Source organism: Acomys minous (genome assembly GCF_964271855.1).
Source record: "Acomys minous genome assembly, chromosome: 20".
Lineage (NCBI taxonomy): Eukaryota > Metazoa > Chordata > Mammalia > Rodentia > Muridae > Acomys > Acomys minous.
Window position 1 is genome coordinate 5,360,443 of NC_140502.1, and position 21,762 is coordinate 5,382,204.

At 47.7% G+C, this 21,762-nt stretch overlaps 1 long non-coding RNA gene across 1 annotated transcript; it reads right to left on the minus strand.

The window, feature by feature from the left end:
• Positions 1 to 18,709: 18,709 nt before the first annotated feature.
• On the minus strand, positions 18,710 to 21,461 carry LOC311591688. Its single transcript, XR_014777169.1, has 3 exons — positions 21,329 to 21,461; positions 19,113 to 19,178; positions 18,710 to 18,823 (listed from the first exon to the last, which is right to left on the minus strand). It is a non-coding gene; the product is annotated as an uncharacterized lncRNA (long non-coding RNA).
• Positions 21,462 to 21,762: the final 301 nt, after the last annotated feature.

Sequence of the window (21,762 nt, forward strand, 5' to 3'; positions counted from 1 at the left end):
TCTTATGAAAGTTAGCACACGATTAAAATTTCTAAAGGAACAATTTTCTACAGATCTGCAAAGCACTGAAGTAAACAGTTAAATTTATTTATACTTGGGGCAAAATGGTAAACATCCATTTACGTAAATTATAATTTGTCTTTAGGAATATCTTTTGGTGCTGATGCCTTCTGTGTACATACTCTGAGATGCTTGTTTTACTCAAAAAGGCCTTTAAAATATTTCTGAACATTTCATTTACTTATTATTTTAATGTGTGTGAGTGTTTTGCCTGCTGGTAAGCCTGTGCACCTTGTGTGTGCAGTGCCCATGGGGGCCAGAAGAGGGCGTCAGACATGCTGGGACTGGAGTTACAGATGGATGTGGTCCACTATGTAGGCGCTAGATCCTCTGAAAGAGTAGCCAGTGCTCTTAACCATTAAAACATTTCTTCCTCTACTAAAACAAGCCACAGACAAAGCTTATCCAGCCTGCAATGGATGTCCTTGCATATTAAAAAAAAAAAAAAAAACCTTCATGGCCAGAAAGTTACTTACACCCATGCCAGCTTTGCCCAAAGATAGATTATATTTTCAAGGTACTTCTTTAACAGCAAAGTTGGGAAAACAGATCAAATGATAATTAATTAACAGATTTGACTCAGAGTTCCCCAGTGAAGAAGTCTGTCCCAGGGTGCATTTATTTCCCAGTGTGGTGTGCAGGTGGGTTTATTTCCTAGTGTGGTGCAAATGTGGCTTTGTGCACATGGGTGCAGTGCCCTGGGAAGCCAGAAGGTGGCGTTGAATCCCACAGAACTGTGGTTATAGTCAATTGTTAGCTACATGTAGTGGATGCTGGGTGCTGAACTCGGGTCCTCTACAAAGGCAGCACTCTTGACCACTGAGCCACCTCTATTGCCCCTTAATACAGATGTTTTCGTTTGTTTGTTTTTTGTTTTAGTTTTTAGAGACAGGGTTTCTCTGTGTAGTCCTGGCTGTCCTGGACTTGCTTTGTAGACCAGGCTGGCCTCGAACTCACAGAGATCTGCCTGCCTCTGCCTCCTGAGTGCTGGAATCACAGGCATGTGTCATCACACCTGGCTTGACTCTGAGGTTTTTAATGGCCAAGCCAGGCCCAGTGTCTTTCCTCTGTAGAACTCCCACCTCCATCTCCAGCACCATGTCTGCCTACGGCCACGCTCCCTGCCATGATGGTAATGAACTAAACCTCTGAAACTGTAAGCCAGCCCCAACGAAATGCTTTCCTTTGTAAGAGTCGCTGTGGTCATTGTGTCTCTTCACAGAAATAGTAACCTTAGCTAAGATGGTAAATATTAACGACAGGGATCAAGCTCCAAGTTAAAACTCTACTTTAAATCAGTGTTTAAAAAAAAAAATAAGAAGATGCAACAAACAAGCAAAGAGCTGGGCGTGATGATACATACCTTTAATCCCAACACTTGGGAAGGAGGCGGAGGCATGTAGATCTCTATGAGTTCAAAGCCAGATAATACAGTGAGTTCCAGGGTTCCCAAGACTATGTATGAGACCAGATATATAGATGATAGATAGATAGATAGATAGATAGATAGATAGATAGATAGATAATAGATACATACATGCATACATACATACATACATACATATGAGAAGATGAAGACTGGAGAAATGTCTCAGCACTTAAGATCACTGGCTGTCCTTCCAGAGGATCCAAGTTCAAGTCCCAGCACCCACACCACAGCTCACAGCCATCTGTAACTTTAGTTCTAAGGAATCAGATGCTTTCTTCTGGCCTCTTTGGGCACCAGGTGTGCAAACGATATGCAGACGTACATGAGGGACAGGAGGCATTCACATAAATAAAATGCCATATTTTTCAGACCATAAGACTCACTTCCCTCCCCCAAAAGTTGGGGGGAAATTAGGGTGCACCTTATGGTCCGATTGCTGCCCATCAGGCATCGACAAAGAGGTCACTTTACCCATGTCTTCAGAATATTTTTTTTTCTTGTTTCACTGCTCTAAAAACTGGATGCGTGTTACGGTCAGGTGCGTCTTATGGTCTGAAAATATACGGGTTAAAAATAAAAACAGATCTTGAAAAATAGGATATTAAGGCCACAGAAGTGATTAACCAGGGGCTCCCTTCCTGTGTAAGAACAATCCATTAGCTCCATCTCATCCAAAGCCACTGAGAAGAGAGGCTGGTGTGAGCCTTGGGGGTCTTGCTGAACACAATTAACCCCTGACTCCCCAACCTCTAAGCTCAGGGTCGTTTCTAGCACTGACACCTCCCACCAGACACTACTTGTCCGACACCTTTGCAGGATGTCAGCGGACCCTGCAGGAAGAGCTGCTTGCGGTTGACTTTAGAACCGCTTAATAGGCTTTTATGAGGCTCACCGTGGGCATAGGCTCTTTGGCAAAAATAGGATTGCTACTGCTCTCAAAAAGTAACTGTGTCTTACAAAAGCATACCTCATGAACTTTTAGTGCATTTCAAGGTGTTTTGTTTTCTTTTTTTTCTAGAATAAGCCAAGCATGTTAGTGCACAGCTGTAATCCAGGCACTTGGGAGCCGGAAGCAGGAAGATGTGTGAGTTCCAGGACAGGCTGAGCTGCAACAAAAGGAAAGGTTAGGAGGGGGCCAGACAGTAGCAGAGGGAGAAAGGGGAAGGGAAGAGGAAATGGAGAGGGAGAAAACTGTCTTTTAAATCCTGAGCCTGTTTATTTACTTATCACACAACTGTAAGTCTGTACTCAGTGGGCTGAGGCAGGAGAATCTTGAGTTCAAGGCCAGCAAGACACTTCAGCCTCATCCAAGTGGCAAATGCCATGAGCAAGAGGAAGCCAGAGCCAAGGAGCAAGAGCAGCCTCTGAGAAAATGCACAGCAGCCAATGAGGCCAGCAAAAGGACCATCTGAGAGGCCCAGGGGCTAAGGGTGGGGCTGCATCTTATCCAGATCGGAAAGCTGGCTTCCCCGCGATCAGCACTCCCAAGTCAGTCTCCAGCTCAGCTTGGTCATCGGCAAAATAGCATAAATTAGGTTCAGGACCTCACTGTGTGGCCAGAGGTGGCCTTGACTGTCTGACACAGCCTCCAGAGGGCTGGGATTGTAGGTGTGCAGCACTTTGGCTCAAAATCAAAACCGAACCAACCAAACAAAACAACAACAACAAAAACAAACCAATGTTTTGTTGTTCTGTGACTCAAACCTAGGGTCTTTAATCCCAGCACTTTGGAGGCAGAGGCAGGTGGATCTCCGTGTATTTGAGGCCAGCTACCTAGTGAGACCCTGTCTCAAAACACTAAATAAATAAAATAAATGAAGCAAAACTCTTGCCCCATTTTCAGCATCTGAAAGGACTGGGACTGGCTCAGGACCCGCCCTCCCAAGACCATTCTCAGCACAAAGGAGATTTATTAGCCTCAGAGGAGACAGAGGGCAGGGAAGAATAAGAGACAAAGAGAAGACTGGAGGACAAGGGACAAGGGGAAGGGATTTTTGCCTCAGAGGGACAAAGTTCTGCCTCTGGATAGAGAGGAGGCAGATGTGACCCATAGGAAAGTGATGGTTTATGAAGGGGAAAGAGGGAAACCCCGAGTTAGGATGAGGTGTTTAATTTTAATTGGGCATCTTAATTAGGTGAGCTAAAGGGGGCTTTTGATAGCTAGACTTCAATACTTTGATAGCCGGGTCTTGGTACTCAGCCTCAGGAGGAGGAAGTAGCCAAATAAGGGAATAGACCTTGGTGGTTAGCTTTAGGGTTGTAATATAATGTTGGGTTTTTTTTAACGAGGCAGAGGGAGTGAGGGAGAAGGGCAAGAAATGCCAGAGCCATATGCTTTAGGGGGTTAGTGTCCCTTCATTATCTCACATGGCACATCGTAGATGGTCAAAGTTCATCACCTGAGAGAAGATGGCTTAAAGGAAGATGATGGCTTAAAGGAAGATGGTTCACTGCAGCTGCAGACAGAAATCTCCTCCATCCATGTTCTTCCTGGCTTCCTGCTTTTTTCTTTATTCTTTTCTTTTTTTTTTTTTTTTTTAAGACAGGGTTTCTCTGTGTAGCCCCTGGATGTCTTGAAACTTGCTTTGTCGACCTGGCTAACCGCAGCCTTTCCAGTGCTGGGATTAAAGGCGTGTACTAGCACCCCCACCCCCAGCAGGTCCTCTGCTTCTAAGGCAGAACATTTGAGCGGGACAGTGTGGAGGACTGTGGCTCACTGTGTCCGCCAGAAAACAAGGATGGGGAAGGGACTGCAGCATCTTTCTGGAGAGGATCTTTCATGGCCTTCTTCCTCTAGGACGCGCCTTCCAATAGGGCCATCACAGCAGGCCACCGGCAAGGGCGTCAACCCACCACTGAGGTCAGAGCCCTCTGCATCTGACTTCCCACAAGACTCCAATACATGACCTGTGAGGTCACTTCCTGTTCACCCAGGCATCCTTCATCTGCTGAATGGAAGATGCACTAGATGTGTCTATAAAGGCCCAAGGCGGCCACAGTGACTGAACTCCAGGCATAAAGCCGGGGCTCTTGTACTCTGGTCTTGGGACCTGGGTCACATGGCAAAGTCAGCTTGGCTCCGAGAGAGCTTTGACATTTTTTTCATTGTCTTCCTTCCCTCTCCACATCCCACCCACCCCATTCTCCATCGTCTCTTTGTTTTATTTTATTTTATTTTATTTCCTATATTAGGTGTATAGGTGTTTGCAGAAGACAAAAGAGGGCATTGGATCTCCTGAGCCTAAAAAAGCAGGTGCTAGGATCTGAACTCGGGGATCCTATGCAAGAGCTGCGTGTTTTTGTTCTTTCGTTTTGTTTTTGTTGTTTTGTTTTGGATGGAGGAGATGGCTCATCGGGAGGACAAGGCACTTGCCACCATGCCTGACGACTTGAGTTTGATCTCTGGCCCCTCCTCGACACGGTAGAAGAAGAGAACTGACTCTCACAAGTGTCCTCTGTCCACCACACGTGGTGTCATGTGTGCACAGGGCTACATCCACATAAACAAGTGAGTTTGCTGTGAGAACGTGTGTCCTAGTAACATCAGGAGCCACACCCATCAAGTGTCACCAACATGAGCTGAGCAAGGGCGACACAACACACGTGCCAAACGGGACAAGGACAAGCCTGTGGCGGCCTCAGCCTACACAAACAACTACAGGCCCCCGAGGACAGCCGAAAGCGGCAGAGGTGGTCCTCCTCAGGGAAGAGCACACCAAACGGTTCTCAGATGCCAAAGGGAAACATACATACAAATAACATGATATAGACTCAACAGGTTATATTTAGGAATATATATATGTATGTTCAAATACATATATGCATACAATAGCAATTTATGTTTAAAGGAAATAACATGATTGGATAGAAAACAGAGGCAATATTAGAACACAACAGACAAATTAAATAAGTCTAAGTTAATATTGGCTGCATTAAATGTAATGACAACATGTGATGGGGATTGTTTCACTCACAAGAGTAAAATAATGGTCCTCCAAGGCTTGGTCGGGAAGGGAGGGCTTAGTTACTGTCCTGTTGCTGTGAAAAGACACCATGACCGAGGCAACTTATAAAAGAAAGAAAGCACTTAACTGGGGGCTGGCTTACAGTTTGGGGGGGGGGAGGGGGTCAGTCAATTATCATCGTGGTGGGGAGCTTGGCAGCAGATAGGCAGGCATGACACTGGAGCAGTAGATAAGAGCTACATCCTGATCCATATGCAGGAGGCAGAGAGAGAGAGACAGAGACAGAGACAGAGACAGAGACAGAGACAGAGACAGAGAGATAGACAGACAGAGGCAGAGACAGAGAGACAGACAGAGAGACAGACAGACGAGACAGAGAGAAAGAGAGACAGACAGAGACAGAGAGATAGACAGACAGAGGCAGAGACAGAGAGAAAGAGAGACAGGCAGACAGACAGAGAGAGACAGAGATAGAGACAGAGAGACAGACAGACAGACAGAGAGACAGAGACAGACAGAGACAGAGACAGAGACAGACAGACAGAGACATACAGAGACAGAGACAGAGACAGAGACAGAGACAGAGACAGAGACAGAGACAGAGAGACAGAGACGGAGAGCTAACTGGGAATGGCATGGGCTTTTGAAACCTCACAGCCCACTCCCACTGGCACACCTCCTCCAACGAGGCCACTCCCACTGGCACACCTCCTCCAATGAGGCCACTCCCACTGGCACACCTCCTCCAATGAGGCCACTCCCACTGGCACACCTCCTCCAATGAGGCCACTCCCACTGGCACACCTCCTCCAACGAGGCCACACCCCCAAATCCTTCCTAAACAGTTCCACCGACTGTCTGGTATTCAAATATATGAGCTTATGAGGGTCATTCCCATTCAAACCACCACAGGGAGCAATATAGTTTTTAGGTTCTACATTTCCCCCCTTTTTCTGGAGCGGGGAGGGAGATAAAAGTACCATTTAATGTCACAATTACGAAAGTCAGTTGTTAAATGTTGTAAGCGTGCACTCAGGGAGGCAGAGACAGGTGGACCTCTAAGTTCGAGGCTAGCCCGGTCCACTTCTTGGAGAGTTCCAGTACAGTCGAGGCTACACAGAGAAATCCTGTCTTGAAAAACAAAAACCAAACAAACAAACAAAAAAAGACTAGATTCAAAATGTCTGCAGATGAGTCTGCAGAGCTTGCCCTATCTCTGGAACAGCCATTTTTTTCTTTTCTTTCGTTTTTTTTTTTTTTTTTTTTTTTTTTTAAAGACAGGTCTTATGGAAAGATGCTTAAAAAAAATAGTCTCATGAAACTGGGGAGAAAAGATGACAGAGCGGATCTGCAAAATAAGCAAAAACTAGAGGGGCTGGGCCAGGGCCAGTCCGTGGCCCACTGGGAGGCCTGCAGCGTGGAGCCACTGCTGCTGCCGAGATTGCAGTGAGCCCACAGGGCAGCCCTCACCCAGGAGGACGTGTGGGTGCACAGAGGGCCTGCAAGCCTCATGGGACGGACCCTGACCCTGGACGGGATGCTTCCAGCCACAAGACCACCCTGGCTGAGCAAGAGCAGGGTCTCCGAGAAACTAACCCTGACGTCCCGAGACTGATGCTGACTGGCGGTGACAGTCCTGTGTTTATGGTGCTTCAGAAACCAGAAACCTCGAACCAAACCAATGACTTGTTATAATAAGTATTTGCATGTAAAGCTGTTTGGGTTTAAAACAACAATAACAACAACAACAAAACAGTACCGTGTGACACACAGCAGTTTGAGGTGCCACTTAACGGATGACTGTGATGGAGAGGCGGGAGAGATGGGGTACGGAGCGGCACGCATGGAAGAGAGCGACAGGGACGCGCCTGAGAACACCGCTGAGATGGATAGAAGAGCTGTGGGTAGGGAGGGGCCGGCAGGGCGGTGGTGTGCGCCAGCCCGGAGCGCTCACAGGCTTTGCCTGCCCCCTCTCCCGGCCCCCAAACGTTCTGGTCACCCTGGCACGGAGTAACAACAAGATATCCAAGATGAGGCCGGGCGCGGTGGCTCACGTCTTTAATCCCAGCACTCGGGAGGCAGAGGCAGGCGGATCGCTGTGAGTTCGAGGCCAGCCTGGTTTACAAAGCGAGTCCAGGACAGCCAAGGCTACACAGAGAAACCCTGTCTCGAAAAACCAAAAACCAAAAACCAAAGGGGGAGAAAAAAAAAAAAGATATCCAAGATGAAGAACAGTTCATTTTCTAGATTAAACCTCCTTAAAAGACCTCCATGGTGGGCACTGCCCCTGGACGCCATGTTGGTCCAAGCTGCCACCGCTGGCCTGGCAGATTCCAGAGGTCTGTGCTCCCCACTGAAGTCAGTGTTACCACTGGAGCGTAAGGTGGGGTGGGGTGGAGTGGGGGGTGCTCTGTTATCTTTAAGGGGCTGGCCACCGGGAGTTTAGCCATTCTCCAATGAGTGCACAGGCAACACAAATTGGACTTGGTATATTTTTTTCTCTTCTTTTTGGGGGGAAGGCACAAAGATTGGAGGATGGACCTAGGAGGAATGGGAATCCAGAGCGATGGGGGTGCATTGTATGAAATTCCCAAATAATCAAATAAAAATGTGTGTGTGTGTGTGTGTGTGTGTGTGTGTGTGTGTGTAGAAATACTTTAAGCGGTATTTAACACACGGGTTAACTAAAGAGGAAGATATCCAACACTTACAGGAAACTGTGGTCCAGAAGGAGGTAACAGAAAATTCTAGAAATAAGCAATTCATAAGTTTGAAAGCGCATGTCACCATGAAAGCCTGTTGCATCCTGCCTCGGCCAGGATCCCTTTGCCAGGCGTTTCCACACTGTATATGCTGTCTGCTCCTTGGCTGCATACACAGTAGCCACTGGTTGCCAAGTCAACCGCAGTGATATCCTGGTACTGGTACCATAGTAACCTTTATTTTATTTATAGTGGCCCCAAAGAGTATGAGGAGTGATTCTGGAATTTTTATTATAATTAATATTATGATTGTTATGTCTTATCATTAGCTATTATTGCTGTTTTCTCACTGTATCTGATTTAGCAATTAAGCCTTTTTATAGGCGTGCATGTATAGGATAAAATCTGGTGTGTGGAAAGTCCAGTACTATGTGTGGGTTCAGACATGTTTCAGGGGGTATCTTGGAATGTGTCCTCTGCAGATAAGAGAGGGGAGACTATTTTATTAGGGTTTAGCTTTAACCTGATACTAATTCTCTAAAAAGGCTCACTGTTTTCAAGTTTTCCACAAGCCATGCATTCTGAGTCTTCTCTGCAGAACCTGCTAGCGGTTCAGCTAGCAGCAGCACTGTCCTCAGAGGCCTGCCCTGCGACTTCCGCTCAGGATCCTGGGCGGTCCAAGTTCCATTTCCGGATGGCACTGAAGCAAAACAGGACACCAGCAGGCCGGGTCTCACTAGGCAAAGCCGAACCACTCAAGAACTGCTTTTGAGAGCCAGGCATGGTGGCGCACCCCTTTAATCCCAGCACTCGGGAGGCAGAGGCAGGGGGATCTCTGTGAGTTCGAGGTCAGCCTGGTCTACAAAGTGAGTCCAGGACAGCCAAGGCTACACAGAGAGACCCTGTCTGGAAAAACAAACAAACAAAAAGAACTGCTTTTGAGGTGGGCAAGTAAAGCGCCTGCCAGATGTTCAGGGCGACCTAAGTTCAGATCCCCCGTGGGAAAGCCAGTTGCAGAAGTGCGTCTATAACCCAGCGTTAGGAACAGGAAGAGATGGGGTGAGCGGTCAAGGTAGAGACAGAGGCCTGGAGCTCACTGGCCACTCAGCCTACGCAGTCAGTCAGCTCCAGGTCCAAAAGAAACTAAGGTGAACAGTGACTGAGGAAGACACACTTACATACATGCACATATACACACATATAAACACATGCACACACCTACATATATACACATACACACATGCAAGCATACACACATACATACACACATCGCATACACACATGCGTATATACACGCACATACAAGCATACACACATACATACACATCACATACATTCAAGCATACACACATACATGCATATACACACATCACATACAAGCATACACACATACAAACATACATGCATAGACACATATACATGCATATACACATATACAAACACACACATACAAGCATACACACATACATACATAGACACATGTATATGCATACACACATATACAAACACACACATACACATACAATACATGCACATATACATGCATACTATCACATACACACATGCACACATACACATACACACATTCACACACATACACATAGAAACTACCGTTAAGGTGGGGCTGGGTGATATGAGGGACTCTGGCTGCCGTTCCAGCATGGACAGGGACGGGCCCAGGAGTCCCCACTTGTAGGTGAGCAGTTGGCGGCTGCTAAGGCAGGAGGGCCCGTCGTCATTAGGCGTGTGGTCCTGGGTGGGTTGGCATGCTCAGGAGATGCCCCCACAGGAGTGGGCACATGGGAGACACTCGTGGACGGAGCTGGAGAGGAGGGAGCACGGGTGGGGGGTGTGGTAGGACCTAGGAGGAGAATACAGTGAACATGACCGATGGGACGGAGCGGGGGCAAGCGACAGGCCTGCCCTTCATTATAAACACGCTTGTCAGTCTGTGCCGGAGTTTGTCTGAGCGCAGTGCCGTGGCAGCATTCATCGTTATCACACCCGTACCTCTGTCCTCTTGGCCCTGACAGAACTGCCCCACCCCTCGCTGCGTGGCCATCCCCCGCCATCACCAGGGAAGTCCCCTCTGAAACACAAACCCAAAAAAATACGAAAAAGTCCAACTGGGACCAAAAAAAAAAAAAAATCACATGCAAAAACATTCATTTTCACTTTTATTGTTCCAGCCGTTACACTGTTAATTGATCCAACCTATTTATTCATAAATAAATGTATTCATAGCGAAAATATGGATAATCAAACCTGAAGTCACCGCCTGTCTGAAGACTTTAATTTGTGCCACCTTGGAAAAAGGCCTTAAATGCCACGATTATTCATTGGCTGGAAAGGGATTTCTCTTAACTTCCAGTACATCCTGCAGTTTAGTGAAGAAGATAAGATTTCTTTTTAATTTGTTAGCTTGGGATTCACTGGTCTGTTTTTGAGGTACCAAGCTGAGGAGTCAAAATTACGGGTACAAAGACTCATTTTTTTTATTACATTCATGCAAACATCTGGTGGCCACAATAACACTCCCACCAAAAAAAATTTTTTTCCATCTATTTGGTGGCATTAAAAATTTTATATATCAGCCAGGCATACTGGCCCAGACATTTAATCCTAGCAGAGGCAGGTGGATCTCTGTGAGTTCAAGGCCAACCCTGGTCTACATAGCGAGTTCCAGGACAGCCAGAGCTATGTAATTGACACCCTGTCTCTAAATAAATGAATAAATATATAAGAAAGAAAGAGAAAGACAGAAAGAAAATATATATCAAATTGTATTCTTTCTGGCAAGACACAATGGTATAAGCTTTTAATCCCAGAACTCAGGAAGCTGAGGCAGGAGGATTGCAAGACTTTCCAAGACCAAGCAGGTCCTGGGAGATGGCTCAGTGAGTAAAGGCGCTTACCACATGTGCCTGATGGGGAGGCTTGGATCCCCAGAACCCACAGAGGATTTGACCCATGTAGGCCACAATCTACCATCACCTCAAGCTCCCATTGGCTACTTACTGAGGCCCATGTTCCTCCCTGAATAATTGTCACCTCAAAACCACTCAAAGAATGGCTACCAGCTTCCCTCAAAATGAGCATGGAGGAGGAAGAGAGGAAGAGCATGGCCCCACGGTACACGCTTGATGGCCTTACCTACCATGTGTAGTTGGCCACCCAAGTCTGACGCTGGTACAATGGCTTACATGTGAAGTGCCACACACACACATACACACCACACACCACCTACACACACGCCACATACATCACATACACACGCCACACACCACACACACTACACACATACACACCACACGCACACCACATACACCACACACATACCACACACACCACACATACCACACCACACACACCACACACACACACACACACACACACACACTGGCTCATGTTCTGAACACTTGGTCCCCAGCAGGTGATGCTGTATTGGGAGGTTGTGAACCCTTAGGGGGTACCCAGCAGGTGGCCAGGCCTAGGCTGCCAGGGTGGACCTTTGCTGGTCATATCCACTTCCTGTTCTGGCTGAGTACTCTGTTCCTGGTTGGCCACAGTGTGAGCAACGGCAGCCACAAGCCCCCAGCGCTCTGGATGAAAATGCACATCCCCATGCACTGTTCCCATCACAATAGGCTGCACCCTCACAGAGCCTGAGGGAGAATAAACCCCTTACCCTTTAAGTTGCTTCTGTCGTTAAGTCGCCACAGCAACCAGAAAAGCAGTGCGGGATCATTGAAGCCTGGCCCCCAACATTAAAGAAGTTGGGGCCTGGGGAGATGGCTCAGTGGCTAAGCACACTTAATAGCTCTCCTGGAGGGCCCAAGTTCAGTTTACAGCACCCACAGCAACCAGCTTACCAGAACCTGTAACTCCAACTCCCTCCTCTGCCCCACCCCCCCCACCACGGTGCCGAGGTGGCATATGTTCACACACAGATACATACATACATAAAAATTAAGTCCTTATGAACATTCAAAATTGAACTGTGGTGGCACAAACCTTTAATCCCAGCAGAAGCAGGTGGATCTCTGAGTTCCAGGCCAGCCTGGTCTGCAGAGCGAGTTCCAGGACAGCCAGGGCTCCACAGAGAAACCCTATCTCAAAACAAAACAACCGAAAAACAAAACACAAAACAAAAATGCATGCACCAGGAACCCTGTATTTCCTATGTTTTGATTCTTATGAAGAATTTCTCTTTCGAAAATCCTCTGGTCTTTATTGTACTTTGCCCAGCTGTGAGCCTGATGCCAAATGCAGGGTCGTAGGCATCGCTCCCTTCTTCACGACTGACTGGAAACCATCTATTTACATTTGCCCTCTGGACCAGTTCACAGCAGGCATCCTGGATCGAGAGTCCGGGAAAGACTTGCCCTGGGGTGATAGTACCAAGACCTAAACTGGCTTCGGGGCGTCCGCACAGCCACGCAGCCAGGACGTCTGCCCACGCCTGTCAATCACTTGCTGCAGCAATGGCGGTGAGAGCCCAGTCTCTGTGCGTCTCAGTCCCACTTCGCTCTTTGGTTGCTTCTGAGCTCAAGCAGGGGACAAGGACATCCTTTAGAAGAAAAAGGAGACGACACCTAAGGGCACCTGGTTGTTTTCTACAATTAGGGGTTTGGATCCCATCTTTTGTTTTGGAACTTTACGTTCTCATTGAGACAAGGGAAATTTTAGTGTATCGGCTAAGTTGCCCCCCCCAACACACACACACACACACACACACACACACACACACACACACACACACGTCTGTCCTTTAAGTGTTTATCATTGTAGATGCTCTCACTCCCTCCAGATGCAAAGCTGGAGATTGAGGTTTAAAAAAAAAAAATCGTTGTAATGCGCATGCGCACGAGTTTGGTCGTTTGGACCGAGGGAGCAACGGAGTAGACAACTCAGGCTCTAGAGCTGTTACTCTGTAGCGGCCTCTCACAGCTTCTGGCTTTGCATCCCGCTGGACTCCAGCTGTGCCTGCTGCTGTGCTGTCCACTTCCCAGGTTCCCAGAAGACACGTTAATGTGATGCTTCGATCTGAGCATGAGCTGGCCCCGTCTTTTCATGTCGTCTGGACTGAGATGTGAAAAGAAACTTACCCAGGCTTCCTTTCATTAGCAGAAGTATGAGGTATCCTACAACGAGTCATGCAGTAGCAACCGAGCTTCTGGAAGCTTCCCTCCCCAGGTGTGGCCCGCTTGGTGGGAGTATCCCATCTGTAACGTGCGCTATGCGTTCCTCGCTGGCTTTTGATATGTTGTCTGTATATCCTGGAACACTTGGTTGACTTTTATTTCTTGGGAGGCCGACCAGGTGTTATTACAGGGACTTGTCTAGCTTGGCCATTCTCACAGCACATCTGGGACATTCTTATAGGGGTGTGGGGGGGCGGTGTGCACACAAGATATCCTTTTCTTTTCTTTTTAAGATTTATTATTTATTTATTATGTGTACGGTACTCTGTCTGCATGTACACGTGCATGCCTGAAGAGGGCACCAGATCACATTATAGATGGTTGTGAGCCACCATGCGGTTGCTGGGAATTGAACTCAGGACCTCTGGAGGAGCAGTCAGTGCCCTTAACCTCTGAGCCATCTCTCCAGTCCCCAAGATATCCTTTTCTTTCTTTGGGGGGGGGGCGGTGTTTCAAGACAGGGCTTCTCTGTGTAGCTTTGTCTGCCCTGTACTCGCTTTGTAGACCAGGCTGGCCCTCGAACTCACAGAAATCCTCCTGCCTCTGCCTCCCGAGTGCTGGGATTAAAGGTGTGAGCCACCACTCGCGGCCCGATATCCTTTTCTAAGAAAAGAAAGATACATTTTTGGGGGGCTGGTGAGATGCTCAGATGGTAAACGTGCCGTGTGCCAGCTCGTGTGCAATCCCTGGCACCACATGGCGGAAGGAGTGGACTGACTCCCTCACACTGTCCTCTGGCACTCTCAGGCCACAGACTTGGCAACAAGTCCCTTTTACCCATGCAGGCATCTGGCTCGCCCACGCGCTGTTCGTTGCTGGGGGTGAGGGTCTGTCCCTAAGCACCTTGATACTGACCTTTGTAGTGTTCTTTCTTTTAAACTCTACTCTACTTGGGGTGTTTAGGCCTCAACCTCCCTTCCGACCTCCGAACCCTATGTAGGAAAGAGAAGGTTAGTGGGGAGATGGGGCCCCTTAATTACTCGCAGCTGTTTAGGGTCAATTGAGTTGTTTTGGACTATAACGGTCTCTGCCAACAGCACCAGCCAGCGGTCTCCTCCGAGCCGCTGCTCCCCGAAGCGTTTCTCTCTGACTGTCTATTCCAAACGGTGATACTGTCTGTCTCTGGTGTCTTCCAACCACCAACACCGTACACCCCAGCACGCTCTCTCTGGGCTCCTAGTCATAGCCTCGGAGTCCTAGACCACGCCCCTCTCTGTGGGGGGGGGGAGGCCGCTCCCAGCAGACAAAGCCACGCCCCCTCGTGAGACCATTAACAGGCGTGGACAAGCTAAAGCTCAAACTGAAATCCCACACTTGGGATTAGAACAAAAACATATTTGCATAACACAACCAAGTTTACAAAGGAACCACACCTTCCATTACAGACCTTCGTGTAATTCCTGTGACACGAGCTCAGAACAGCACCCCAGAAGCGTGTGCAGGAAGGAAGTTGCCCAGATCACCTAAATGTCAAAACACAAGACTGGGAAAAGGATTTGACTTGTCCTGGTGGAATAGTCCAGAATGTTGATTTACGTAAAAGAAAAGGGGGAGGATGGAAGCAGCAATGATGGGCCTCAAGGAAAACAATGGGAAAAATGACAAGACTGCAGAAATTGTGTACACACGAAACCTGGGGTGGGCGGAGTCAAGAAGCACACATGCCTGACAACACCAGTCATCTCTTTAAGTCTTTGTTTTGTTTTTTGTTTTTGTTGTTGTTTTTGTTTTTTGAGACAGGGTGTCTCTGTGTAGCCTTGACTATCTTGGACTTGCTTTGTAGACCAGGCTGGACTCAAACTCACAGCGATCCGCCTGCCTCTGCCACCCAAGTGCTGAGGTTAAAGGCGTGCGCCACCAGCGCTGGGCCTCTTTAAATCTTTTTTTTCCCCCCAGGAGTCTTTTCTGGCCACTATGAAACTTCACAACAGAATATTTAGGTTTGACCCTTTCTATTCAGGTTGTTCGGGCTTTTTACCTTGAAAACAGATATGAAGCCCGTTTGCCAAAGACAGGTGTGACTGCCTGCTGTTGACTTTTTGCATTTGGAATTGAGGAGGCCGAGGCAAGGCTGGATTCTCCCATCTCTCCGCCTTGGTGCTTCATGTGCTAGTGTCAACTTCACAGTTCCGAGCCTAGGACCTTTCAGAGTTGGTTTTCTACTCTCAGGTGTGGGGCAGACAAGCACAGGAATGATTTAGCCACCTGAGACTCCACTTGCCTTGGGCTATACCCACACCCCTCTTTTAAAGTGGTTTTTTTTTCTTTTTATTTATTCTCCTCTCATACATTACACCCACAACTGCAGCTTCCTCTCCCTCCTCCCCTGTTTCTCCTCCTTTCCCTTCCCTCACATCCACCCCTTTCACCTCGTCTCAGAATAAAACAGGTTTTCCAGGGACATCAACCAAATATGGCATAACAAGCTGCCATTAAGACCAGGAACATATTCTCGCATCAAGGCCGGACAAGGCAACCCACTTGGAGGACAACGGTCCCAAAGGCAGGCAAAAGAGGCCGGAGACCGGCTTCCTTTTACGGAGTTAAAGAGAAGGCGGGCTTGCTAATGGGGTGTGGCCTGGGTGGTTTTCTATTTTGATCGACAGATTAAATTACCTGACCTCTTTTTCTACTCCGCACATTCCTTTCCAAAACGCGAATGATCTTAATCGTATCCATGCCCAATTATGTGTAGGCATAAGATGGTGCACAGGAGTTTTTCTCCCTAAAAGCTCACTTTGAGGACATAGTTTGTCTCCCTGAGCATGAACCCCAAAGCCAGCCAAGGTAGGCTGAGGCACTGCAGGTTGGTGTTTGAATAGAAGCCGAATGTTATCATAGGGTGGCTGTCTCACTTACTGTGCTGGCTAGTTTTATGTCAACTTGACACCAGCTGGAGTCATCTGAGAAAAAAGGAGCCTCCATTAAGAAAATGTCTCCATAAGATCCAGCCGCAGAGCGTTTTCTTAATTAGCGATTGGTGCGGGAAGGGCTCAGCCCACTGTGGGTGGTGCTATGCATGGGCTGGCGGTCCTGGGTTCTCTTAAGTCATTGATTGCTTTCCTACGTGTGCCCGTTGTCAATTTTGACAGTGTACCTAACCTGTTCTGGTGCTTTGCTTCAATAAACATTCACTCCCTACTTTGCAACCCGTGAGGTTTTGTTTCGTTCTTGAGTTAGAGACCAAGAACATTTAAAAAAAAAAAAAAGAAAGAAAGAAAATCCTGGCGCAGACTCGGGACGCCAGTAACAGCTGCAGACCTGCCTGCCGCCGCCTGTGTTTTGAGTTTCCGCTGACTTCCTTTTAGCTGACTCACGCCCCGCCCATTCCTTTCAACTAAACCTCTGCGGACCTCTCTCGGGGCCCACCAGGGACCCTCTCCTCTTCTCTTCTGAGTGTTGGGATCGGATCTTTTCTATTTTATCATCATTTTCCTGGAGTCTGAGGAGGATAAAAGGGTGCCTGGCGTGTTCCACTCGCCACTCTTCCTGTCTCCCCGCCACCTCGCCCCCCCTGCTTATTCTCTGGGTAGTCGCGGCGGGCCGGACCGGCCTCTGTCATCCTCTTTCTCGTTGTATCTCGCTATTAGGAAGCTCCAGCAGAAGGTCAAGAGGGCAGAAGAGTGACACCAGGTGTTTCCTGCAAAGCATGCTTGCTCACGGAGACCGGTCCTACAGACCCCCATCTCTTGCCACGTGGCCTCTTCTATGGACCCCCTGGCTTGACTGGCAGGAACCTCATCTTTTCATGACAGTTATGGCGAAAGACCCCTGCCTTTTCTAAATATGCCTTCGTGTTTTTCTTATAAATTACATTACTTTCTCTGTGTGTCTGGAATATCTTTCATGGTGTATCTTGGGACTATTGACCTCCCCACTTTCCCAGAATGCCCCTGCAGGCACATTTCCCCCCACCCATCCCCCCAACTCCCCCCCATCCATCTTTACGTTCTCTCACTTTGTATATTTTGTAACTAAGTCCAGTTAGGGCTTCCTGCTGGAACAGTTACGCATCCTGATCATAGCTGTTGTGACTTCATGGCACACACAACACCCTGGAATTATATATTACACTTTCCTCAATGGATCCAAATTGAGAGTGATTCTAAGCTGAGCCGTGGTGGCGCATTTCTTTAATCCTAGCACTCGGGAGGCAGCGGCAGGCAGATCTTGAGGCCAGCCTGGTCTACAGAGCGACTTCCAGGACAGCAAGGGCTACACAGAGAGACCCTGTCTCGAACCGCCCCAAAGTGATTCTATTTCCGGATAAAACTATCTTACGCAAAATGATGTGAGTGCTGACTGCCTGTTCCCAATATGCTGGACAAAACGTCCCAATTAGAATCTGACTCCTTGGTACAGACAGGTTTGTTTGGTTGGTTGGTTTGGTTTTTTGAGACAAGGTTTCTCTCTGTTATCTTGGCTGTCCTGGACTCGCTTTTTAGACTAGGCTGGCCTCGAACTCACAGCGATCCACCTGCCTCTGCCTCCCAAGTGCTGGGATTTAAAGGCATGCACCACCAGTTTGTGGCTCAGACAGTTTGTTTTAACACTTTCATATCACAGTGACATTGATCTTGCTTGTCAACTTGACTCCACCTGGAACCAACCCAAGCAGCCCGGCACACTGTGAGGGATTTTGATTGGAAAGTTTGGAGTGGGAAGACCCACCCAAAATCTGGACCACACCTACTGGTGGCAGCCCACATAGAAGGCCAAGGAAGCGGGAAGCACTTGCCTTTTGCTTGCTTGCTTGCCCCGCTCTCACAGGCAAGTGCATCCATCCTTTGCTGGTACTGGAAGCAGCCTCTTCAGGATTCCTACGTAAGATGGAGACCAGCAGCTCTCTAGGAATCCTGTATGACTCCAGCACCAGACTGGGGCTACTGAGCCATCCAGTCTGTGCACTAAGCAATTTACTGGAATCTTGGCCTTTCCGCTGGGAGTACTGCACTATCTAGACCTTAGCTTGCATGCATGACTGCGCATGCGTGTATGTATGCGTGCGTGCGTGCTTGTGCATGTGCGGGTGCGCGTGCATGCGTCCGTGTGGAGACCTCTGATTAACACAATCACCATTTTTGGCTCGCCGTTTATTAAGGAGTCCTGGAACTCACCTATAATTTCCCAGTACTTGTTGGTCCACAGAAGACTTTATGGAGTGTGGCTTCTAGCCTAAGCTGCTGTAGATGACGTTTTTTCCAGGTCTGGCCCTGAGTGGTTTGTCCACGAAACTTAAAAATTCTGCACCTGCTTCTGCTTGTGGGTGACTCCCCTCTGGCCACTGGCGAAGCAGGAAGGGTCCTCCGCTGAGCAGAGGAAAGCTCCGACTTTGGATTGTTTTGCTTTCAGCCACAGGATTTCAGGTTTGCGGGCACAAGTGTCTCTTCCTCTAGACCGATGTCCCTACTGGCAGGGCCGGCGTCCTCGTTAGGCATGCACAGCCAACAGCCAGTCCGGAGGCTGCCCATAGCAAGACGGAAAAAATTATCTGTATAATGGTGGAAACTCCTCAGACAGCTATAAAACCGCAGCCCCAATTGAACACCCTCTCTTCCACTCTCTCTGTCCAGTTTTGCTCCATAAATTAATGACTAGGGGGGCTCTGGAATTTCAGAGAAAGTGATTCGTCTTGGTCTGCACACTGCACACACACCCCACCCCTACCCCCAGCCCCCACCCTTGCACAGGAAGAGATGAAGCGTCCCGTTATTTCCTTTAAATCAAAATAAATTGGATTCTGAATTCTTACAGGATGGGTGGTAGAAATGTGATCGCAGCCATCTTGGGGAGTAAGAATGGAGCATCTTCCAGGCATCTGAACAGTGAGAGAAGAGACCCATGCACACCAACACAGTCACCCTGACTGTGTCACCATAATGGCTTGTCATGAGCTTGGCCCTGCGCTCTTCCCCCAGCACCAGGGCCCAGGACCCAGAGTGGTGACTTTGGCTCCTTAGAGTCCCCCAAATCGGTGTCTCCCTAGGGACCTTGCTGTATATTATTTATTATTATTATTATTATTATTATTATTATTATTATTATTATTATTATTATTATTCAGGGATGGGGGCATTTCAAGACAGTGCTTCTCTGTGTAGCCTTGGCTAACCTGGACTCACTTTGTAGACCAGGCTGACTTTGAACTCACAGAGATCCACCTGCCTCCCCAAGTGCTGGGATTACAGGTATGCGTCACTGCGTAGGGCCAACCTTGTTGTCTCTAGTGCCTCTGGCACCGATGAAACTTCTCCCTTGGAAGGGCATTGTCTTAGTTGCTGTGAAGAGACCCCGTGACCATGGAGACTCAATAAAAGAGACAGCATTTCATTGGAGCTTGCCCAGAGTTTCCAGTATCTTCATGGTGGCTCCCCCACCCCCAAAGTACTGCTATGTTTTTATATATGTGTGTGTGTATGAGAACTCCACAGAATGCACAGCAACAAGTTTAAAAAAAAAAGGAAAAGAATGGCATCTTAAAAACACAAGAAAAATCCAATAGCAGCACAATAAAGTTTTAGCAAAATATTGTGAAACAGGGCAGAGGGCTAGCAGAAGTCTGCAGCCTTGGAAGGAAGAATGAATTCTAAACAATAGAGGTTTGGGAGATGGAAGGTTCTAGGGATGCTCCAAGTGTAAAAGGATAAAACAAAGACAGCAAAGGAAACTACACAAGGAAGATCTGACCTAACTACAAAGTAGAAAAGGTGACTTGACTGAGCAGTTCCAGCCTAAGCAAGTATGTGAGGGTTAGGCAACTTCCTTGGGAAGGTTTCTGAGTAACATGGCATAGGACCATGTATTCTCTTAAGATCAAGAACCACACAAATATAGTCAACATAGTACTGGAAGGTTTGTTTGTTTGTTTGTTTTTAAGATTTATTTTTATTTGTGTGTATGTGGAGAGTATATGTGCATGTGAGTGCAGTACCCCTGGAGACCAGAAGAGGGCATCAGAGTCCCTGAAGCTGCATTTACAAGCAATTGTGAGCAGCCCAATGTCGGTGCTAGGAACGGAATTCAGGTCTTCTGCAAGAGCAGTATACACGTTGAACCATTGTGCCATTTCTCCAGCTTCAGTACTGGAGATCGAACCAGAGACATTAGAATAAGAAAGGAAAGACACACAGAATGGTAGGGCAAATTTTAACCATCCTCATTTCCCAGGCAACAGAATCCCCATATGGAAAACATCCTTAAGAATTAGTCTTTATAAATGACTCCAATTAATAAGTGGATTTTGCAAGGTGACAGGATAGGATATTAACAAAATCAATTGTACTTCTACACTCTGGTGATGAACATTTTGGGGTGAAAACACCAGGGTTAAGAGCACTGGCTAGACCGGGCTGTGGTGGCGCACGCCTTTAATCCCAGCACTCGGGAGGCCGAGGCAGGCGGATCGCTGTGCGTTCGAGGCCAGCCTGGTCTACAAAGTGAGTCCAGGACAGCCAAGCTACACAGAAAAATCCTGTCTCAAAAAAACAAACAAAACAAAACAAAACCAAAGAGCACTGGCTACTCTTGCAAAGAACCCAGGCTTGATCCCCAGTCCATGTTGGCTCAAAAGCCTCTGAAACTTCAGTTTCAGGGAATCTGACACCCTCTTCTGGTTTCTGTGGGTACTGCACTCACATGGTGCATATAAACATACATGCAGACACTCATATACATAAAAGTAAATAATTTAAGGGAAAACCAACAACAACAACCAAAGTGAAGCCAGGTGTGATGGCACACGTCTTCAATCTCAGCACTCGGGAAGCAGAGTCAGGTGGATTGCTGTGAGTTCGAGGCCAGCCTGATCTACAAAGCAAGTCCAAGACAGAGAAACTCTGTCTCAAAAAAATCCAAAAAGAGAAAAAAGAAAAAGAGAAAAGAGTGGTTTCATTTACAATATGGAATTAAAAGGAAAAATGCTTAGGAATAGGATTACATAAAGGGGAAAAAAAAAGATGCAACACTTACATTCTGGAAACCACAAATATTATGGAAAGAAATGAAAGAGATCCAAATATTGCATGTTCATGGGGTGGAAAAGCCGGTACTGAGATGGCAGTTCTTCACAGAATACAGATTCAGGGATGGAGACCCCTGAAGCTGAATGACGTCATAGTCCTCTGTGTGACCAAGCAGAAGGGGCAGGGTGGGATGTGGCAGAGACAAAGAAGTGGTCCCCAGCACAGGGGAAGTGGTGCTGCCATCTGGAGTGGACAGCGGCCCCAGGACAGATGCAGGAGATGCAGCAGCAAGTAGAAAGATGCCTAAAGGATTCAATGCCCACAAGTAGAGAAATCAGAGGCCCTCAACAGAGACCCGAATACATTCACCACGCATCACAGAAAAGCTCAAAGTCAGCTGGACCCCGGAGGCTGGGGGAGTTGGGGGCAGCTCTGAGGCAA